Consider the following 20,328-nt stretch of genomic DNA (forward strand, 5'->3'; position numbering starts at 1 on the left):
CACGATTAGTCATTTTTCATTCCTGAGATGTCTACCCATGGGTGGGTGCATGTGTGCATGTGTGAGTGTATATGTGCCTTTCAGAGAAGGGGAAAATCCATATTCTCTCTCTTCTGACCGAATTAATCAAATAAATCTTCTATAAGGAGCTGCTAAATGAATCACAGATGGCTCTGCCCTTTTACAGGTTGCAGAAAGCACCCGTTACAGTTCTTTTAATTTATCAGAGGAAAAAAGATGCCCTCGTGTGCCCCTTCCCTCTTGCAATAATAATCAGAACCAGTCTATTTTCCAAGGGTCCGAGACTCATTTTCAAAAAATGTGTATCAATAGATGTAACAGCGGGAAGATTATTTTGCCAAGTTCCAGCCTCCAGCATGGGGAAGGTGCCCTGGCTGGGGAGAGCGTTTATAAAACCACATTTAATAAAAGAGAGTGTTATATTAAGTATGTTTGCTAGTGTATTTAAGCATATGGTTTCCATATCAGGCATAAAGATGCCAAACACATGCTTTACCTTCTTCCTAACCTTTCCTAGAGACGTCCTTTCTAGGGGGTGGTGGGATGGGAGGAATTTTTGTGGATGCGAGTGTGTTGTTTTGTTTTGTTTTTTTACAATTCTGGCTCACATGGAAAAGCACTGAGGAATGTTCAGAAAACATGTGAAGACTCTGCCTTTTCTACTTATGTAATTAGCCCAAGAAACTCGCCTTGCTGACTTTATTTAAGTGTCCCAACATCCTCCTTGAGCTCCCTTGCCAAGGCGCTAGGGTCTGGCTGATTTTAAAGTGTGAATCAATTTCAGCTGTAAAGAACTTGAGCTCCTGGATTTTAGACGTGAACCCTTTGGTAAAAACAAGAGCTCCAAGAATGGCTGCCCAGCTTTGTGTCCGCATGAGTCCCGGCTTGCAGCAACCCATCCAATGATTTTCTGCCCACAGATACCCTTTTTGTACCTGGGCTGAGCATTAGAGATTTTATCCTTTTTCCTGTAGGTCAGAGGCAACCGTCTATGGCCCTGGAGTCATGGGGTCCCTGGAAAGGCAGCTTGAATGGGTCTCCATGGCCCCCCACCATAAAACAATCCCCAAATTCTGAGATCATCCCGGAAGCCAAAATGCCAAACTAGGAAGGGGGTTGAGGAGGGGCCTCTGCAGGGAAGCCGCCCAGCCCACCCCCCACACCAGCAAGCAGATTTGCCTAGGCGAGTTATAAATCTACTGGTACCATTTCTTTTTCGTCACTTGCCTAATCCTGTGCCCTTCGTTTCATGTGCTGTAATTATTAACATCTGCTTTCTGAGCCTGGACCGCATGGAGTTTGCAAAGGCAGTTTTCAGTCCAGAACAATGGTGACAGCTGTTTCATTTAGCCTCAGGCCAGCACTTCCTGTTCAGTCTACATCTGCCCTCCTGTGTCCAATTTCTGTTTCAGGGTTTTGTGTTTTGTTTTCTATTTTTTTCCCCTTCATCTGACCTTGCTATATGTTTAAGAAGAATTTCTAACTTAGCACTGCAGCTAGGATTTCTAGCACATATGCTTATTACATTGGCGACAGCCAGAGAGACACAGGAGAAAGCCCAGATTGTCTCCAGCAACCAACACTGTGGAGGGCAGGGACAGAAGAGAGGGCTGGCTGGGGACCCGGGAACCAGGCTTGAAGGAAATTCTTGGGGCTTGGAGGTGGGGACTTGTGTGACCTCTCTAGAACTTAGACACAGGAAAGACGGGCCCAGCTCATCTGTGCCCAGGCCCGGGGGGGGGCTTATTTGGCAAGGGGTCACCCAGACATCCCACGGAGGAAGCCCGTGTGTGTGGGCGGCCACCAACATGCAAGGGCCCCGCTTCTTTGGAAGTCAAGCAAGTTGCAGAGACCCAGATTCACTTTATCCCATGGAGTCACCAGCATGCCATCAAAATCCCTTTTAATTTGCACAGGGAGATGCACAGAACGGGAAAAGGAAATGCTGTGGGTAGGAAAATAAAGGACTTCAGCTTTAAATAATCTGCCCAGACCCCTTCCACATACCTGGCTGTGTGTGACCAAAGAGAAAGGAGACTGCAGCCCACTCCTGCGCCCCCATCCACCCCACCCATCCTAACTCCATCCAATCCAGGCTCGGGCTCCCCAGCTCGGCTGGCATACAGATGTCCAGTTATTAGCCGAGACCCCACCACAAGCGCCAGGTTACAGACCTCAAGATTTGTGAAAGCTGCCTTCAGGCATTGCTGGATATTTCTTGCCAAATAGGGCAAAAACCAATCTCTGCACGGAAAACAACTTTCAGGAAGGTGTAAGTGTCCCGCGAATGTGCTGAGCAGAGCTTGGGAATCAGGGAGGGAGCCGTGAGTACTCAAATCAGGACACGTGGAGTCTGCATCTGTGCCTTCTGCTGGATCTGGGGGTGTCAGGATTGGCAGAGGCTCTGGAGATCCACTGCCCCACTTCTTTCGTTTTCTTAACAGGTGACGAAACTGAGCATCAGCGAGAGGAAGTGACTATTCGTCAGCTGTGACTGGGTCTAGCTTGATTTTATCCAGAGAGAAACACAGAAAGGTCAATCTGTGTCAGTTCTAGGATCGTGAGGTGTTTTTAGCATCTCAATATGAAGTGTCTCCTTCAGTCCTAGGCCCTGTCCACCCTGCTAAGTGACTCACATTAAAATAACTCAAGACCTCACTCCCAGATGGAAAGAGTGAGGCAAATCGAGAGGACCCACCGGCGGCAGCCATCGATGCTGAGGCCAATACAAACCATAGCTCCTGGCCGCCCGGGAAGACTACTGGACCCAGCTCCCCCATGGCTCCCGGCCGCCGGAGGACTGCTGGACCCACCAGCTCCCCATGGCTCCCGGCCGCAGGAGGACTGCTGAACCCACCAGCTCCCAAGAGCAGAGTCGTGCTGACCAGACACCACCCGAGGTTCTGGGTGGACAGAGGAGGGCCCATGTCCTCCAGAGGGTAGGCAGACAGAAAGGAGAGAGGCCGCTGCCAGGGATTGGGGTGCAGAGCCGGGAAAGCCAAAACCCGAGGGCACTCACCATTCCTGCACCTTGATTTGAGCCTGAAGTGGCCACGAGGCCTGACCCAGGCTGGCAGAGGCATCACAGGGCCGTTCCCTAAACTCCAGAAGCACAGCCGGGGCCTGCGCCCCTCCACCTGCTGGGAGCCTGCTCCAGCCCCTGGGCTCCTCCCAGCCTGACCGTCCAGGCCCCTGGCCCTGCCCCCACCCCCTACCCCTGGCCGCCCCCTCCACTCTTCCTTCCTTTTCTCACTCACTCTTTTTCTTCTTAAAGTTAATTGCAACTTTTTTCTCAGGGCCTTGATCTGGATAAGCCACATCTCATTAGAAAAAGATTTAGCTGGAGCCAAAGCAGGCTAGAGAAGGAATCCCTAATCAACAGAGAAAAGATTTGGGTGTAATTGCTCTCTCCCGCCATTCTCGCCCCCTCCCTCCTCCAATCTTTTTCTGCTCATTAATCTGAAAAGAAAGTCGCAGTCTAATGTCTTGGTGTTCAAGTATCTACCTCTGCATCGAACCAATTGAAGCACTTTGGGCTTTTGAAGGGGGGTCTGTATGGAGAGCATTGGCTGTTGGGGTGCATGGGGGTAAAATATTTTTGGTTGTTGGGGACTGTGTATGATGCACGTTGGTTGAAGGAGTAAAGCTGTTTGGGTGTGCATGTGGGTGTGTGTGTGAAGTGCTTTGGGCGTTGGGGCATGTGAGTGTGTGTGTGGACCCTTTGGTTGGGGTGCGTATGTGTGTAAAGCTCTGTGCGTGTGTATATTAAGTACTTTGCTTATTGGGCAGATGCGTGAAGCGCTTCTGATCTCTGGGTTGCATGTGTGAAGTACTTTGGTCATTGGGTGCATGTGTGTAAAGGCTGTTGTGGTGTGTGGAGTGCTTGGTTGTCGGGGTGGGCATTGTGTGTTTGTGGGTGTAAAGGGCTTTTGGGGTTGGATGCGGATAGGTGAAGTGGCTCATTTGTTAGTATGTGGGTATGAAGTGGTTTGGTTGGTGAGGGGTGCATGTGTAGTCCTTAGGTTGTGTAAGTGTGTGTGTGCATGCGTGCGTGCGTGTGTGAGAGGGAAGCGCTGTGTTTGCTGGGTGTATACGTGTTACATGCCTGAGTAGCTGCTTTCCTTTTACCCCAGTTAAACCCCGACAGATGCTTAAATGGTGATACATGGAAAATGAATTTCGGAGCAAACCATCTTCCCAGGCAGGGACCCTGGATCCTCTAACACCCAGCAATGAAATGGTACAGCATTTTCAGGCTCTCTCTTCAGAACTGGGAAATTTTTTACAATGATCATTTATCATTGGTGGGGGTGGGGGGGATATTTGAATTAGTTTTTTTTTTTAATTGAAAAAATTAATTCATGTTCACAACGAAAAAAAAAAGCAGGAATACATACTCCTGGTAAAATGGGAATATTACAAGGGGCTAGAGAATGAAAAGTCAAGCTCTCTCGCACTGCTGTCTCCGGCTCCCCTCCCCAGTCACCCATTACCAGTAACTTTTGTGCCATCCCAAACACAGGCCACGTGTCTATGTTCCATGTTGGCCTATATTATACACTTTGCTTTTTTCACTTCAGAGTACATCTCAGAGATTGTTCTCTGTCAGCATAGATTTTATTAATATTGTATTTTTTAACTATAAAATTAATTGATTGGGGAAAATAAGATGCCTCTATTCTGGACAAGCCAAAGTACTAGGAACCATGTCTCTCCCTGTAAAATATAATCATGGTACACTGGTCTGATGCTGAGTCTCCTGTTTATTGCCTCATTTATTCCTCAGAAAACCCCAAGAAGGAGTTACCACCCCACTCATAGAGGAAGACACCAATGCAGAGAGAGGTTGGATCACTCACCAAAGCCACACAGGACGTGGCAGAGCTGGACTGTGAACCCAGGTAGGCTGAATGCAGAGCTCTGGCCCTCAACCTCTGCCTTCCAGAAAAAATAAAAAGGAAGGAACTGTCTGGGAGCTGGAGTGAGGGGAGAGTTAGAGGGGTCTCTACCACCCCTAGACCCGCTAGAGAGCCTAGAGCCCTGTGTCTGAGCTACCCCACCTGCATTTGTCACTCTCCACGAGCCACAGTGACCACTGCTGTCAGGAGAACCCAAGCAGACGCTGGCTCCCATCTCCCAGCCCAGGCCCCTGAGGGTGAAGCGTGGCTTGAGCCTTTTCATGTTTCTCTGAGCACGGCCCATGCACAATTGCACCCCTTCTACCTGCTTATTATCAAATATAAGTCGCGGTCACGGAGGTGGGGCACTCCTGTAATGAGGGTGTTTCCGTTGAGGCCAGAGAGTTGAGCTGGGCGCGGCGAGGTGGGGCTCTAAGCTGGCAAGCAAAGACAACATTCCACAGACCAGATCCCTGAGCCCCAGGGTGCCACAATACCAAGCCCATCCCGAGGGAGGATGTGATCTCTCCACCTCCCGCATCACCCCACCATCCTCTGCATTCCTCTCTCTTAATGTATCTTAGTCTGCTGTGCAGTTTTTAAGAACACTTCCACCACATCCAGGACAAAATGGACATGAACATTTGCAGAGAATGGGAAAGACCTGTTTGTGGTGTTGGAGGAAACCTATCTCAGAAGGGAAGGTTTTCAAAGACAGCCCAGAGGCCTGCTGACGACAGGGGAGTACTGGGGACTTGTTAGGCCAGGAAGGCGGCCATCTCTGTTCTGTTAGGGTCCCAAATGATGACCATCTACAGACAAGGTGTAGATACAAAGATCCTCCTAAAGCGCAGAGCCATGTGCTCAAAATGCTATGGAGGGGGAAAACAGTCCTGTCCCACACAGCAGCCCCTTGCCACGTGACCAGTCCAAATTGAGATGTGCTGTAAGTGCAAAACACACACCCCATCTTGAAGACTTCATGTGAAAATGAAACGAAGTATCGCATTAACAATTGGATATTGACTAGACGTTGAAATGATGGTATTTGGAAGCTACTGCATTCAATGAAACAATTTATGAACATTAATCATGGTGTGTGCTTTGGTTCCCCCTTTACTTTTTTTTTTTTTTTTTTTTTTGATGTGGCTATTAGAAAATTTAAAATTACATATGTGGCTATCATTACATTTGTACGGGGCAGCACTAGCTTAGAATCTAGCCTTTCATGAATATATATTGCTACCCCCATTTTACCAATGAACAAACCAGCTCAGAGTTGAGTGGCTTGACCAAAGTCACCAGCTAATAGCCACAGAAGCCAGAATTCACATTATGAGAGGCCAGTGATTCCAGCTGGACAGTCTACTAGTTGATAAAACTCCTAAAATAAGAGAGGTGGTGTTATTTTCACAAGCTCTTATGCAAAAGTGTTCAGTGCCAGCAAGGACTGAAGCAAATGTGGAATCTGAGGAAAGCAAACTAAAAGCTTGCGATTGGCCGGGCACGGTGACTCACACCTGTAATCCCAGCACTTTGGGAGGTCGAGGTGAGAAGATCACTTGAGCTCAGGAGTTTGAGATCAGCCTGTGCAACATAGCAATACAACATGATGACGCATGTGCCGGTAGTTCCAGCTACTGGGGATGGGGAGTGCTGATGAGGAAGGATTGCTTGAGTTCAAGAGTTCGAGGCTGCAGTGAACTATGGTCGCATCACTGCACTCCAGCCCGGGCAACAGGGCGAGACACTGTCTCTAAATAAACAAGCAAACAAATAAATAATAAAGGCCTGTGCTTGACCTCCTGACATTGGTTGGGAATGTTAAAGGCACTGGGTTGCTCTTCCTGCACAGGGACTGGGCAGGCTTCTGTGTAAACTTAGCCAGTCCCTTCCCCTCTTTGGGCCTCAGCTTACCCATCTGTCAACACTGAGTGGTGGACTAGATGTTCTCTGAGGTCTATCAGGACACCTTGGTACATCTCAGCGGATTCCTCCCCTGCAGGGGTGAGGGTGAAATCCGAAGCACCAAACTGGGTCCGTGGGCTAGTGACAACCTCTCTCGTGTCATCTGTGAGTTGGGGATGAGAAGAGGGTGAACTTCAGAGGTTGGCACTGACAATGAATAAGATAGTGCAGGTAAACATCTCCAGCACATGCCTGGTACACAGGCAGCGCTCAATGGATGCTAGCTCTTGTAGTCACTGTGATAGTTACTAGGTTGATCAGCTGACATGGATTTTTTCTGGGCTTGTAGACTCAGATTATCATGCAGTTTCTGCCTGGGAGCCTCCCACTAAACGGATACACTCAAATGCTGAATTTGCTGGAAGGCAGGTTCACCTTGCACTTGGCTTTCAAAGGGTTCCTTACTACTGCAACTCAATTCCATGACTGGATGGATAACAGAAGCACCTGGGAGGAGGGCAGCTTGGCAGAGGCCCACAGGGAGATTCAAGGTTTCATAACAAAGCATCTTCTGGTGTGTTAACAGTAAGATTAGGCCAGGTGTGGTGGCTCACGCCTGTAATCCCAGCACTTTGGGAGGCCAAGGCGGGTGGATCACCTGAGGTCAGGAGTTTGAGACGAGCCTGGCCAACCTGGTGAAACCCCCTCTCTACTAAAAATACAAAAAAATTAGCTGGGCATGGTGGCGGGCGCCTATAATTCCAACTACTCAGGAGGCAGAGTCAGGAGAATCCCTTGAACCCGGGAGGCAGAGGTTGCATGAGCCGAGATCACACCACTGCACTCCAGCCTGGGCAACAGGAGCAAAACTCCGTCTCAAATAATAATAATAATAATAAGACTAGAAATGTCCACGGCACCGGCGGTGTGTTAGGGGCTCACCTTTTTCCCTGAGTAGTTGTCCAATGTCACTTTTCCATCTACAGGAGTGATGCCAATCCGTGGCCACAGGCTTTCTTCTGCCCCTTTTCCCCACCGTGGGAGGACTCTGACTTTCTTTCATCTCAACAGCTGTTTACATTTTTTTACCCCTGAATTGTGGGTAAACAGCCTCCTGTATTAGATAAAGGCTTTATCAACTCACTGGCTCATCCCCTCCACACAACCTCCAGTGCAAGTCTGCGTCGGGAGTAAGCCAAACTTGATGACTCTCCTGGCTCCTTATTTTGCACTTAATTGGAAGAACCTTGAGTTCAAAGTGTGGGCGCCCAGCCGTCTCTGGCGTGCGTCGGCTGCCACCTGCTGGGAAATCCTGGTATGGCGTGGTCTCCTCGGCCGACAGGCTCGCTCGCTGGGGGAAGAGGTTCATTCACTCAGCCAACAGGTTTTCTGGAGCAGGAACTATGTGTCAGCCAGAGTCCTGGGCACTTGGAATGATTCAGTGAACAAAACAGAGACCCGTATACCTGATTTTCTGGAGCTTATCATTTTTCAGAGGGTGACAGGCAATAGACAATATCACAAATACATGATACCATATGTTAGGAAGTGATCAATATGTGGGAAGATTTTTTTTTTTAAGTAGAACGTGTAAGGGGGGTTGAAGTGCTCAATGGGGGAAGGTGAGTTGTAAAGAGTTTTCAGGGTCAGCCTCATTGAGAAGGCTGAAGCTTTTTGAACAAAAGCTTGAAGGAAATGAGGGAAATTTCCGTGGAGGAAGAGTGAGGCTGTCTGGGGAGATGAGAGTGCAAAGGCCCTGGGGTAGGAATGTGCTCGTGTCATTCAGAGAATACCAAGGAAGCCTGTGGTGCTGGAGAGAGTGGGCCACAGAGGAAAGGTCACGGTAGCGATCAGAAAGAGGGGAGGCCAGAAGGTGCAGGGTCTCGTGGGCCATGTTTAAGGGCCATGACTGTGTTAGTCAGCTTGGTCTGCCATAACAAAATACCAGCTACTGCTGTAACATTTAGTTCCTCCATAAGAGAAAACCTGGTGGGCGTGTTGGCTCACACCTGTAATCCCCTTTGGAAGGCCAAGGCAGGTGGATCACTTGAGCTCAGGAGTTCGATACCAGCCTGGCCAACATGGTAAAACCCTATCTCTATCAAAAAAAGAAAAAAAAAAAAGAAATATGACAAAATAATATAACTTCCATTGACTTTTTTTTTTGACATATAATTTCATTTACTAGATACATGAACCAATCCTAAAATATGTGTTTTGCCCCTGTATTACAGATAGGTAAACTGAGGTTGAGTTATTGTATCACATGGGAAGCTGATAATTGAAACTAAGTCTGTCTAAATGTGAAGTCTTAGCTCATTTTGTTAAGTCACCCCTACTTCCCTAAGGTATGTGTATTCCTGTCTGGATTTGATTTGCTAATATTTTGTTGAGGATTTTTGCATCTAAGTTCATGAGAGATGCTGGTCTGTGATTTTCTTTTCTTGTAAAATCTTTATCTGGCTTTGGAATCAAGGTTAAACCAGCTTCATAAAATGAATTGGGAAGTATTCCCTTCTCTTCTAGTTTCTGAATAACATGGTGTAAAATTCCTGTTTTTTTTTTTTTTTTTTTTTTTAAGAATTCTCCAGAAAAACCATCTCTGAAGCTTTTTAAATTACAAAGTCCATTTCTTTCATAGTTTTTGAGCTATTCAGATTGTCTGTTTCATCTGGGTTGGGTTTTGATAGGTTGCAGTATTTACAGAATTGGTTCATTCCTTTTAAGTTGTTGAATTTATGAGCATAAAGTTGTTCAAAGCATCTGCTCATCATATTTTTAGCAACTACAGGATTTGTAGTGATATCCTCTGTCTCAACTCTGAGATTGTGGTAATGTGTCTTCTCTCTTTTTATTTTTGTCAGTCTTTCTAGAGATGTATCAATTTTATTGGTTTTTTTGAAGAACAATCTTTTTGTTTTATTGATTTTTCTCTATTATTTTCCTATTTTCAATTTATTTCTGCTCCTATTTTTATTTCCTCTCTTCTGCTTGCTTTGGGTGTAATTTTCTTCTTATTTTTCTAGTTTTATGAAGTGAGAACTTCGATTATTGATTTCAGATGTTTCCTCTTCTAATGTTAGCATCTAGTGTTATAAATTTTCCTCTCAGCACTGCTTTAGCTGCATCTCAGAGTTCTATGTGTTTTTAATTCCCTTTGAGACTCCTTCTTTGACCCATGAATTATTTAGAAGTATGCCATTTAACTTCCAAGTGTTTGAAGATTTTCCCATGGTCTTTCTGCCCTCTGAATTTTAGTAACTGTCTCTGATATTATTTCATTTCCATGAGAACAGGACATTATTTATTCTACCGCTACATCACTGATGATGGGAACAGAACAATAGTATGCTCTCAATAAATAAGGATGAATGAATGATTGAAATAATTTAAAAATCAAAACACGAAAAACTGGAGCTTAAAAAGGAAGAGGAGGTCACCAGAAAGTTGATGGTGATTATAAGTGGGTGGGAAAATATGGTTACCTTTTATTTTCTTTTTATTTTATATTTTCCAAATTCTCTGCAATGAGCATGTCCTGCTTTTACCATCAGGAAAAGGAATTATAACAGTGGAAGTTGCCATTGCTGATTGTTTTCACCCTCTCCCTGGCAGGTCATATCAGAATGTGAGTTGCTAAAAAATACTGAAGATGACAGGACCTCAAAGGGCCCTTAAGAAGGTCCCAGAGCTGAATTGACCCAGACCCCTCAGAAGACAGGGAAGGACCTTGCTAGTCACCCAACTTTTGTAGGCTTGTAAGATTACTGCGACAATAACTTTCTCAATGAGATCATGCACCTTTTCAGTCACAAGATCATTTTCATGTTTCTCCTCTAGGCACACAAAAGTCCTTAGAGATCTCATGAATTAGTGTTTATCCCAGGATATCTGGCTTGGCATTGTAAATAAAACGTCCATCTGCCTAAGTCCAGCCATCAAAATTACTTTGACAATTTACTCTGAGAAGCAGTATTAGCATTTGTTTTCAGGGTTCATGATGGGCAAAAGATTACTTAAAAATAGGAGGGAACAGAGAAGAGAGATCGTAGTTTTTTGGTCTTGTTTGTTTTTTTAAAAAAATATTGCCATCTCTTACATCTTTAGTCTCAGTCTCTTCATGATTTTTCAAGGCAATTTCTTTGGGAAGCCAAGTGGCTGAGACAATTTGATGATAACTCAACCAACCTGCATCACTACCTAAACAGTTTTTAGGTATAGACAGTTTCTAAAGATGAGTGAACATGCTTTTCCACTTTTGAAAATACTCCTGAAAACTTGGTTTCAATTTTTTCAACAAAGTGATTGCCCAGATCTGAAAATGTTTTTTCACCCTTTTCTGCTTTTGAGGTGAGGTGATTTCCTGCAAGGTCCAGGGATTTTGGAGGGCTCAGGATAAGGCAATTTTATGAACCGATGCCTGGGGGTAGTGCAGAATGCCATGAATGGGGATGTCCCACAAAAGGCAGGGAAGCGGATGTGGCAGCAGCTATGTCCTCTTTGGAGCTGAGCCACAGAGGGCATCAGGATCAGTGAGCAGATCTTTATCAGTCTGTCCGAATCTTAAAGAATAGCCAAGGACATGAGAATCTGGAAAACAATAACATAATCAAATTGGGGGAGAATTTGATTCTCCCCCAATGAAGAATCCACATCCCAGGCACAATTCATGTCAAACAACATAGGCTATGCTGAAACCAGCCAGAAATGGGGTCTTGTAATATAAACTAGTCTGTGTCTTACAAATCATTTGATTTCTATAATTCCTGGACACTTGATTGGCTAATTTTTTTCTGTTGCTGAGTTGACTGATCTGAATTCCTATGTCAAAAGGCATAGATTTTTTTATTCATTTAATTTGTATTGACACCCACTGTTCCATTTAATTCAAAATTATTCATTCCTCCATGGACCCCTGGTAGAGACCAACCTCAGCCACTTTGGGAGACTGCTCACCAAATGTCTCTAGTTCCCTGCTTTCTGAGCGTGTGAGGCTTCTCCTTCCCTGACTGTGACAGTTAGGCATGGCCACAAGCCCGCTTTGGCCCGTGAAACGTGTACAGAAGGGACACATTGGGCCAGTGAGTAATTCACTCCATACTCTGTCTTCTGTTGTAATTGGGGATGTGTGTGTTGAGAAGACACCATCGGGGGTCCCAAACTAACTATGACACGCACACCACTCCATGTTGACCTGCAGTGGACAGGTAATGTGAACAAAAGAAAATATTTATTGTATAATGCTGCTGAGATCAGGTGGTTGTTACCTGCAACGTCACCTGCCCTCTCCTCGCTGATGCGCAAGCACACACACACGCACTTGTCCATATGTTTTGTATATACGTTGTGCTGCTTGGGAAGGAGGTACTCTCTCTTTGCCACAACTCTCCCAACTGAGAATTCTCTTTTGTCCTGCCATGGGATTCCTGTGGCTAATTCACTGGATTTATTCATTTCTTGGTTGGTTTTCCATGTAAAAAGCCAAAGGAGACTTGGAACATATGTACCCCAGGGCAGTGGGTAAATCCAAGAGAGATGCAATCTCTGTCTCTAAGGGCTTACAAACTGGCTTGGCAGAAGACAGATCCAGGCAATATATAATAATGAAAACCACAAACGGGTGCTCCAGAGCAAAATGACAAGATGCTTGCATGGCAGCAGTTTTAAGAAGGAATGCATCAGGCGGGGTGCAGAGGGAATGTAAGAGCAGCTCTGGTCCCAGGTGACTCCTCTCAGCCTCTCCAGATCCACCCTTTGCCCCTCTCCACGCTGCTCTCTACCCCACGAGACTGACCTGTCTGTCCTATAGTAATAGACTGCTCCCGCTCTGGCTCTGGGCTGGGTCTGGTCAATGGGGTCTCTGATAGACTAGAAGGAAGTCGGTCAGTGAAGTTGGCATATTTATTCCTGTGTCTCTGTTCTCACAGGGTCATCTCAGGCTGGCTGCATGCCTTAGCTGAAGATCCCAGCTCCTGTCAATGCCACCTCTCCGCTTGACTGTCTCCTTCCAGACTCGGTAACTCTCTCCTGTCGGCACTTTAGGCCCAGGGGTGGTAAGAGCCCTGCACTGAGATCCCAGCTCCAGGATATCGCACCAGCCCTTTCAGTTTCCCTATACCCTGCCCACACCTTAGTCAAGGCAGGTGTGGGCAGGATACACATTTTTTTTTTAAGGGACTCCTTAAAGCATCCTAATTTGAGTGTGCTTCTGTTTCCTGATAGTCCCTGACCACTAGATCTCGCTTTAGGGAGCCAGCAGTAAAAAGGAAATGAATGCTTTTTCTAATTATAGGGTCAGTTGGTAAAAGAGGCGGAAAGCTTTTAAAAATGATTCATTCTTCATTAAGAAATGAGTTATTAAATGCCTTTGCTTCTCCCCAGCCAAAGGGAAAGATTCTTCTCTAGAGTTTTAAAAAACGTTGGAGGCCTAGTATTGGCCTCTTTGCACCTGTGATGAGCAAATGGGCTGTCCTGGAGCCTTTGTTTCCCAAAGTCCTTCACCAATACTGAGGCACAGAGGCCAGCCAGGATGTCACTTCACCACCAAGGAGCTCCCCCAATCCCCCCTTATCTGGCAAAGTTGACACCAGAATTCCAACCACTGTTTTTAACTTGAGCCCGAGAGCAGAACCTAATTTCCAGATGCTCAAGGAAAATTGTAACCCTTCTTTGGCGTTTCCGTATTTAGCACAGAGCTGCTGGAGAAGGAGGCGCTGTCTCTTTGCCATAACTCTTCCAACTAGGGGTTCTCTTTTTTCCTGCAGTGGGATTCCTGTGGCTAATTCACTGGATTTAGTCATTTCTTGGTTTTCCACGTGCAAAGTCAAAGGACACTTGGGTCTGGAGGTGCTCTAGGCCCTGTCCTCTGTTCCCAATTCCCAGCGACCCTCACGCCTTAGCTGTCTCCAACTCTGGAGAGGTGCAGCCGGGAAGAGGCTGGTACCTGGAGCCCCAGCGTTTCCCAAAGCAGCTGGAAGACACGAACACATGATTACAGCTGCTGGGACTGGATCCGGGGGGCGGGTCAGCTCCGGCATGCCAGGATATAAAGAGAGAGGAAGTGCAGACGGCAATTTGGAAGATTTAGGAGTTCTTGGGCTGTCATCGGGTTTTATGTGTTGTCATTGACATATGTTTGTCTTCTCTCCAGAGCAGGTATGAGCTGGGAAGAATGCAGGCAGGGCATGCCCGTGTGCCAGCCCTGCACAGCTGGAGAGATGAGGCAAGACGTGGAGGAGAAGCCGGGGATTGTCTGGAAGTCTAAGGGTGTTGTTTGCCCCTTGGGCTCCAGAAGATGCATGCCAGGACCTGGGGTGGCACCACCAGGAAGCAACAGAGAGGAGATAAAACTCACAGCAGACAGATTTGCCTTAACAACAACTGTCTTGAATTAAAACACGCTTTTCAAGAAAACAAATATCAGTTCAATCAGCAAATAGCAGAGAAGTTTCTCATCATAAAGGCAAATAAGGGCCCAGTTGCTGACCAGTGTAAGAGCTTCAGAAGAGGAGAGGGGAGATGAGATGGCCAGAAGGAGCAAGAGCACCATACATCCCTGGACAACCTCATTCTAATGGGTCAGGAACTGGGACGTGCATTTTGGAGTGCAGGAGAAGTGGCAACTCACAAATGCTAGATTTTCTTCTAGAGATGACCAAGCTGTAGTTCTCAAAGCAGTGGCACTAGGACAGAAAACTCTCACACTTTGACATGCACACACAGCCCCTGGGGATCTCGTTAACATGTAGATTCTGATTCCGTAGGTCGGGCTGAAATTCTGCATTTCCAACAAGCTCCAAGATGAGGTCCATTTTGCTGGTCCATGAATCACACTTAGGATAAGTAGCAAGGCATAGGAGGATACTGACTTTCCTCAGTGATGCTTGTGCTTCCCTCCAAACTAAAATAAAACAAAAGCAGATATCAATGGCCCAATTCAACAGCCTGAGAATTTTGGTGATAATGACCCAAGCCCTGGCCTGGTGACCAGGTGGCTGCTCAGGGAGCTCCATCTCCAAATTCCTTCCCTTCCTGCCTCCCCTCCAAGAGTGAGTAATGTGCCAGAGTTCACTGAGGTCTGCTGTTCCCAGGGAAAGGTGGCCCAGTCACCAAGTGCAAGTGTATAGAATGGCTCACCTGTGCAAAGCTATCAGCCCTGGACCTATGGGCCTAGAAACATGACTTGCCACTCACTATCATTCATTCATTTCTGCAACAAACACTTCCTGAGCACATGCTGTCCACCAGGCCCTGAGCTCATCTCTGGGGATACAGGATGGACGGCAGATTGTGCTCCCAGTCAGCCTGCTGGAGCACATATGAAAAGCAATATGGATGTTTTGATTTATTATCATATTGATCATTATAATGGTAGCTTATACTTTCGGAAAGCCTGCCGTCCATTAGCCATTGTGCTAAGCACATGATACGGGTAATCTCATCAATCCTCACAACAACCTATGTGGCAGCTACTATTATTAAACCCACTTCAAAGAGGAGGGAACTGAACCTCAGAGAGGGTAAGTAACTTGCACAAGGACACCAGCTAGTCCGAGGAGAGGAACTAGGAGGAATGGCCAGGCAGGCTGTTAGCCTCTGTCCCCACGTGCTCCGACTGAGTGTCTGCTGGTGGGCACATTCCCTCCCTGGAGGGAGAGCTCCTGGGAGCTGATGGCAGCACTGAGTGAGTCTGGAATGTGATGGGAGTGCATTAGATGACGTGGGTGATCTGGTGAGTACAGAGGTGTCACATTGCAATGACTTCATGCATATATCTCCCCTGAATGGACAGAGATTCAGCAGAGGCCAGGAGCATGAGTTTCTGGCCCAGTGTCCCCCTCTTTCCCCTGCAGAAAGCCAGGGACACACTGCTTGGCTTTGCTACACCTTGCTAGGCAAAGGCAGTATGTTCTCCCTCTCCTTGGCCTCCCTGGCTGTCCGCACATCCACACCCACTCACACACACATGCACATGATCATACACATTACCCAAGCCCACATGCCCACAGACATGCTCACACTCACATTCACATGCATACACTGCCATGCACAACACACATACATACATTCACACACACTCGCCCACGCGCGCGCGCGCGCGCACACACACACACACACACACACACTCTTCTGATGGCCAGTCTTTTGGGGGTATGTTGACACTGCGAAACAGGTGAAACAAAGTCTTTGCCAATCCCTGCTTTGGGCCTATTATGCTTGTTTTATAGTTTAACTCTCAAAAGACAACTTTATTTTCCAGAATCTTTCAGGTTCCCAGCCAGGTGCAGTGGCTCACACCTGTAATCCCAGTACTTTGGGAGGCCAAGGTGGGCAGATCACCTGAGGTCAGAAGTTTGAGACCAGCCTGGCTAACATGGCGAAACCCAGTCTCTACTAAAAATACAAAAATTAGCCAGGCGTGGTGGCACACACATGTAATCCCAGCTACTCAGGAGGCTGAGGCAGGAGAATCGCTTGAACCTGGGAGGCGGAGTTTGCAGTGAGCCAAGATCGTGCCACTGCACTCCAGCCTGGGCAACAGAGGAAGACTCCATCTCAAAAAACAAAAACAAAATCATTCAGGTTCCCTAGGGGCCCCTCACTGTGTCCTGGACTCCATTCCACTTTTAGAGTCCCAAACAGCTTGTATGGCCACTTCCCTTGACACCCAAACCAGACAGGAGTCTTAAATGGCACAGAGTCTTGATGGTTCCTTTAAAAGGAAATCCACTCTCAGTGGGAAGTTGGATAACTTCGCATCCGGATTTCATCCTTCTTGGGCTTTGGTGGCTGCTGTTTGTTTTTTTGTGCAGGAGAATCTCTCCTAGCCAACGTCGATTTCACTAACACAGTGGTTAACCTTTGCTGTCTACTCTTGCATCAATCTGCCGCCTACCTCATGCTGAGCCACGCTGCTTGCTGGCATTCCTTTTGGATTTTCAATTTACTACCCAACTACCAGTCCTAATAACATCAGATAAAAAGGCTTCTGCTGTGCTGCGCTTGTGTTCAAAAACTAGGAATGCCATCGACCCAGAGTTGAGTCCAGTCTCAGAGAGACAGAATATAAATACCCAAGTGGCCCTGGGCCACTGAGTTCCCCAGACATTATGTGCTATGGGAGTTCCAGAAAGGGGGATTGCATGATTTTGAGTGCAGAAGGCTTCCTGGAGGAGGCGAGATTTCTGATGGGCCTCTGTTATGAGCTAAATTGAGTCCATCCCAAAATTCAGATGTTCAAATCCTAACCTGTAGTACCTAAGAATGTGACCTTATTTGGAAGTAGATGCATAGCAGAGGTAATTCGTTCAGATTAGGTCATAGTGGAAGAGGGTGGACCCCAATCCGATATAACTTGTGTCCTTATAAAAAGCAGAAATTTGAAGACAGACACACAAGAAGATGAAGACAGAGACCGGGCTGATGCAGCTACAAGCCAAGGAACGCCAAAGATTGCCAGCAAAGCACCAGAGCCAGGGAGAGACCTCAAACAAATTCTCCCTCCCAGCAAAAAGGAGGAAGGAAGGAACCTCCAAAAGAAGCAGGCCAGGCACGGTGACTCACACCTGTAATCCCAGCACTTTGGGAGGTTAATGCAGGCGAATCACCTGAGGTCCGGAGTTCGAGACCAGCCTGGCCAACATGGTGAAACCTCATCTCTACAGAAAAATACAAAAAGTAGCCAGGTGTAGTGGCGTGCACCTGTAGTCCCAGCTACTCAGGAGGCTGAGGCAAGAGAATCGCTTGAATCCAGGAGGCGGAGGTTGCAGTGAGCTAAGATCGCGCCGTTGCACGCCAGCCTGGGCGACAGAGCGAGACTTCATCCCACAAAACAAAAAAGAACCCTGCTGACACCTGGATTTCAGACTTCCAGCCTCCAGAACTGTGAGATATTACATTTCTGTCATTTAAACACCCAGTTTGTAGTACTTTGTTACAATAGCCCTAGTGAGCTAATACAGCCTTGAAGGACAGGTAGGAATTTGTGATGCACAGAGAAAGCAAACTGGCCACGGTTGTTGAAATTAATAGAATCGAAGTGCCCCTATCACTACCAACCCAGGCCATCACTTACAAAGCTGTTCAACGTGATGCAGCCGCATGAGAAGGTCGGAGGGCCAGGGCAGGAGATGGGCTCCAGGTGGGCCTGGGTTGCCTGCAGAGCCAGCTTGCCCTGCTGCCTAGTTGCCAAGGAGCACCTGTGGCTAGGAGGAGGCACCCAGGAAGAAAATTTGGCCACATCCCTGCCTGCCTCCCTGGCCGTGGGTGATGCTCTCTGCCAGCTGGCCCAGCTCCCCCACCACATATCTGGCTGGGAGTCAGTAGGAAAACAGTGTGTGTTTGTAGGGCTCTGCACTGAAGGGCATTAGATTCATGCAAAGGCTAATAAATTAGAGATAAGCGGGATTTGTCGATTTGCTGGAGGTTAGAGCTGCAGGATCAGCGTCAGCGCTGGGTCTTTTCCATGGCCCCAGGCTGGCTCAGGTGTGAGCTGAAGAGGGAAAACTGTCTGTTTAGGTTGCATTGGGTTCCCCTAAAAGATCTGTTGAAGTCCTAACCTCGGGTACCTCTGTGCTATTTGGAAACAGGCTCTTTGCAGATGTAATCAAGGAAAGATGAGGCAACACTGGACTTAGTCAGGCCCTAATCCAGGAACTGGTGTCCTCATAAGACAAGAGAAATCTGGACACAGACACACAAAGAGGAGAAAGCCATTCAAAGACACAGAGACACACGTACACAGGGAGAACGCCATGAGACAACGCAGACACAGATCGGAGTGACACAGCTGCAAACCAAGGAGCGCCAAGATTGGCAGCAACCCCCCAGGGCTGGAAGAGGCAAGAAGGAGCCTCCCCTAGAGCCTTCGGAGGGGACATGCACTGCTGACGCCTTGATTCCAGACTTCTGACCTCCGGAAGCATGGGAGAACAGATTTCCCTTGTTTGAAGGCACCCAGTTTGTGGTCCTTCATCATGGCAGCCCTCAGGAATGGATACAGGCCCTTCTCTGCCTGCCTGGTGGAGCAGCCTCCATGGGGAGCCTTTGCCAGCAGGAAGAGGCCCCACATGGAGCTCAGACCCACCTCAGAGGAACTTCTCTCAGCACTTAGCCAGGGCCTGGCAGATCAAGGGTAGGTGGTCTAGGTTGATTGAAGGAATGGCATTTAGTCTTTAAAATGAAAGCGTGTTGCCTGGCTTGGTTAGTTTTGAACTCTGTAGTTCATCAAGGACTGTGTTACCCGAATATCCTCTGCAAACACCAGTTCCATAAAGTGCTTCACACACACACCAATTCTATAACGTAGTATGTTTTGGAAAGGCTACATACTACTACAGCCCCTTTTACCGATTAGCAATGCCCGTGAGCGCACTAAAGCCTGAGAGATTCTGCAGTAAAGAAGCCTATTTCACTTTGTTTAACCAAGTATTTCTCAAATTTGTTTGATCATATGTGGCAGAAAATGCTAAGTGTCTAGCATTCTTCATTTCCCTCTTCTTCCTTTAACATGGAACCCCTGATGTTTTTAGCTTGGCACATCACCACCCAGAATAAAAACTACCTTTCCCAGATTTCCTGCAGCTAGAGGCAGCCCTGGGATAAATTCTGGACGATGAAATACAGGCAAAAGTAAATCATATATGATTTTCATGAAGGGACCTTAAAGGGAAGTGTACCCTTCTTTTCCCCACACATTCCTCCTCCTGTCTGAAATGCAGATGCAATTGCTGGCATTTGAGCAGCCATCTTGGGCCATGCGGTAGCTTCTTATGGATGATGTAGGACTAATTCAGGGGTCTAGATTTACCTCCAAACTTTGTTTATCTACAAAAATAAAACTCTATCTTCTTTAAGCTACATGATCGGGCATTTTCTGTCCCATACAGCCAAACATAATGTTGCCTGATGCACCCTGAAACCCTCTTGTCCACATCACCTAATTCTGCAGGATATTATTGCAGAAATCTTGACCATTTAGAATATGGAAAAGGCACAGGAAACCTGGAGCATTTTCAACTCAGTCCTGATTTTCCCTGCCTCCACCTCAGCGTGGGTGAACTAAAACTGTTTCTGCAAGATGTTGTTGCAGAAATACTGATCATCTAGAACATATGGTGAGCAAAGCCTGTGGCCAGGGCAGGAACTGATCCCAGGGTCTCATCCTCCACTGGAGTCATGGAGTGGTTGCATCCAGCTGGAAGGGCAGGGCAAGAAAAGGCAAATGTCAGGCCCTGAGAAAGTGGGTGACCTACGGGCCTGACTGCCACCCCGTACCCCACAGTCAGGGCAGCAGGAGCATGGCGTTCCTATGGCCTCCCCACCAACCTCACGTGGCTCCTCCTCTCTCACACTCACTATTCTTTGGCCACATTGGCTGCCCTTCAGTCCTTCCAGACTGTCCTCCGTGGGGCCTCCCAACACGGTCCCTCCACCTGTAATTCTGCTCACTCCTGGCTGCCACCCATCTCTCCCTATCAGCTCCTTTTCGCCGGTTGGGTCT

At 47.2% G+C, this 20,328-nt stretch overlaps 1 long non-coding RNA gene across 2 annotated transcripts in view; it reads left to right on the forward strand.

The window, feature by feature from the left end:
• Positions 1-17,409, forward strand: part of LOC103887761 — a 54,577-nt gene extending 37,168 nt beyond the window's left edge. Inside the window, exons 2-5 of one of the 2 annotated variants that reach the window (XR_001891571.3) lie at positions 4,808-4,922; positions 12,755-12,843; positions 13,978-15,346; positions 17,203-17,409. This is a non-coding gene — a long non-coding RNA (uncharacterized LOC103887761). The remainder of the gene's footprint in view (positions 1-4,807; positions 4,923-12,754; positions 12,844-13,977; positions 15,347-17,202) is intronic. The other variant, XR_001891572.3, reaches the window with a different exon arrangement.
• Positions 17,410-20,328: the final 2,919 nt, after the last annotated feature.

The sequence above is a fragment of the Papio anubis genome, chromosome 11 (assembly GCF_008728515.1).
Source record: "Papio anubis isolate 15944 chromosome 11, Panubis1.0, whole genome shotgun sequence".
Taxonomy (NCBI): Eukaryota; Metazoa; Chordata; class Mammalia; order Primates; family Cercopithecidae; genus Papio; species Papio anubis.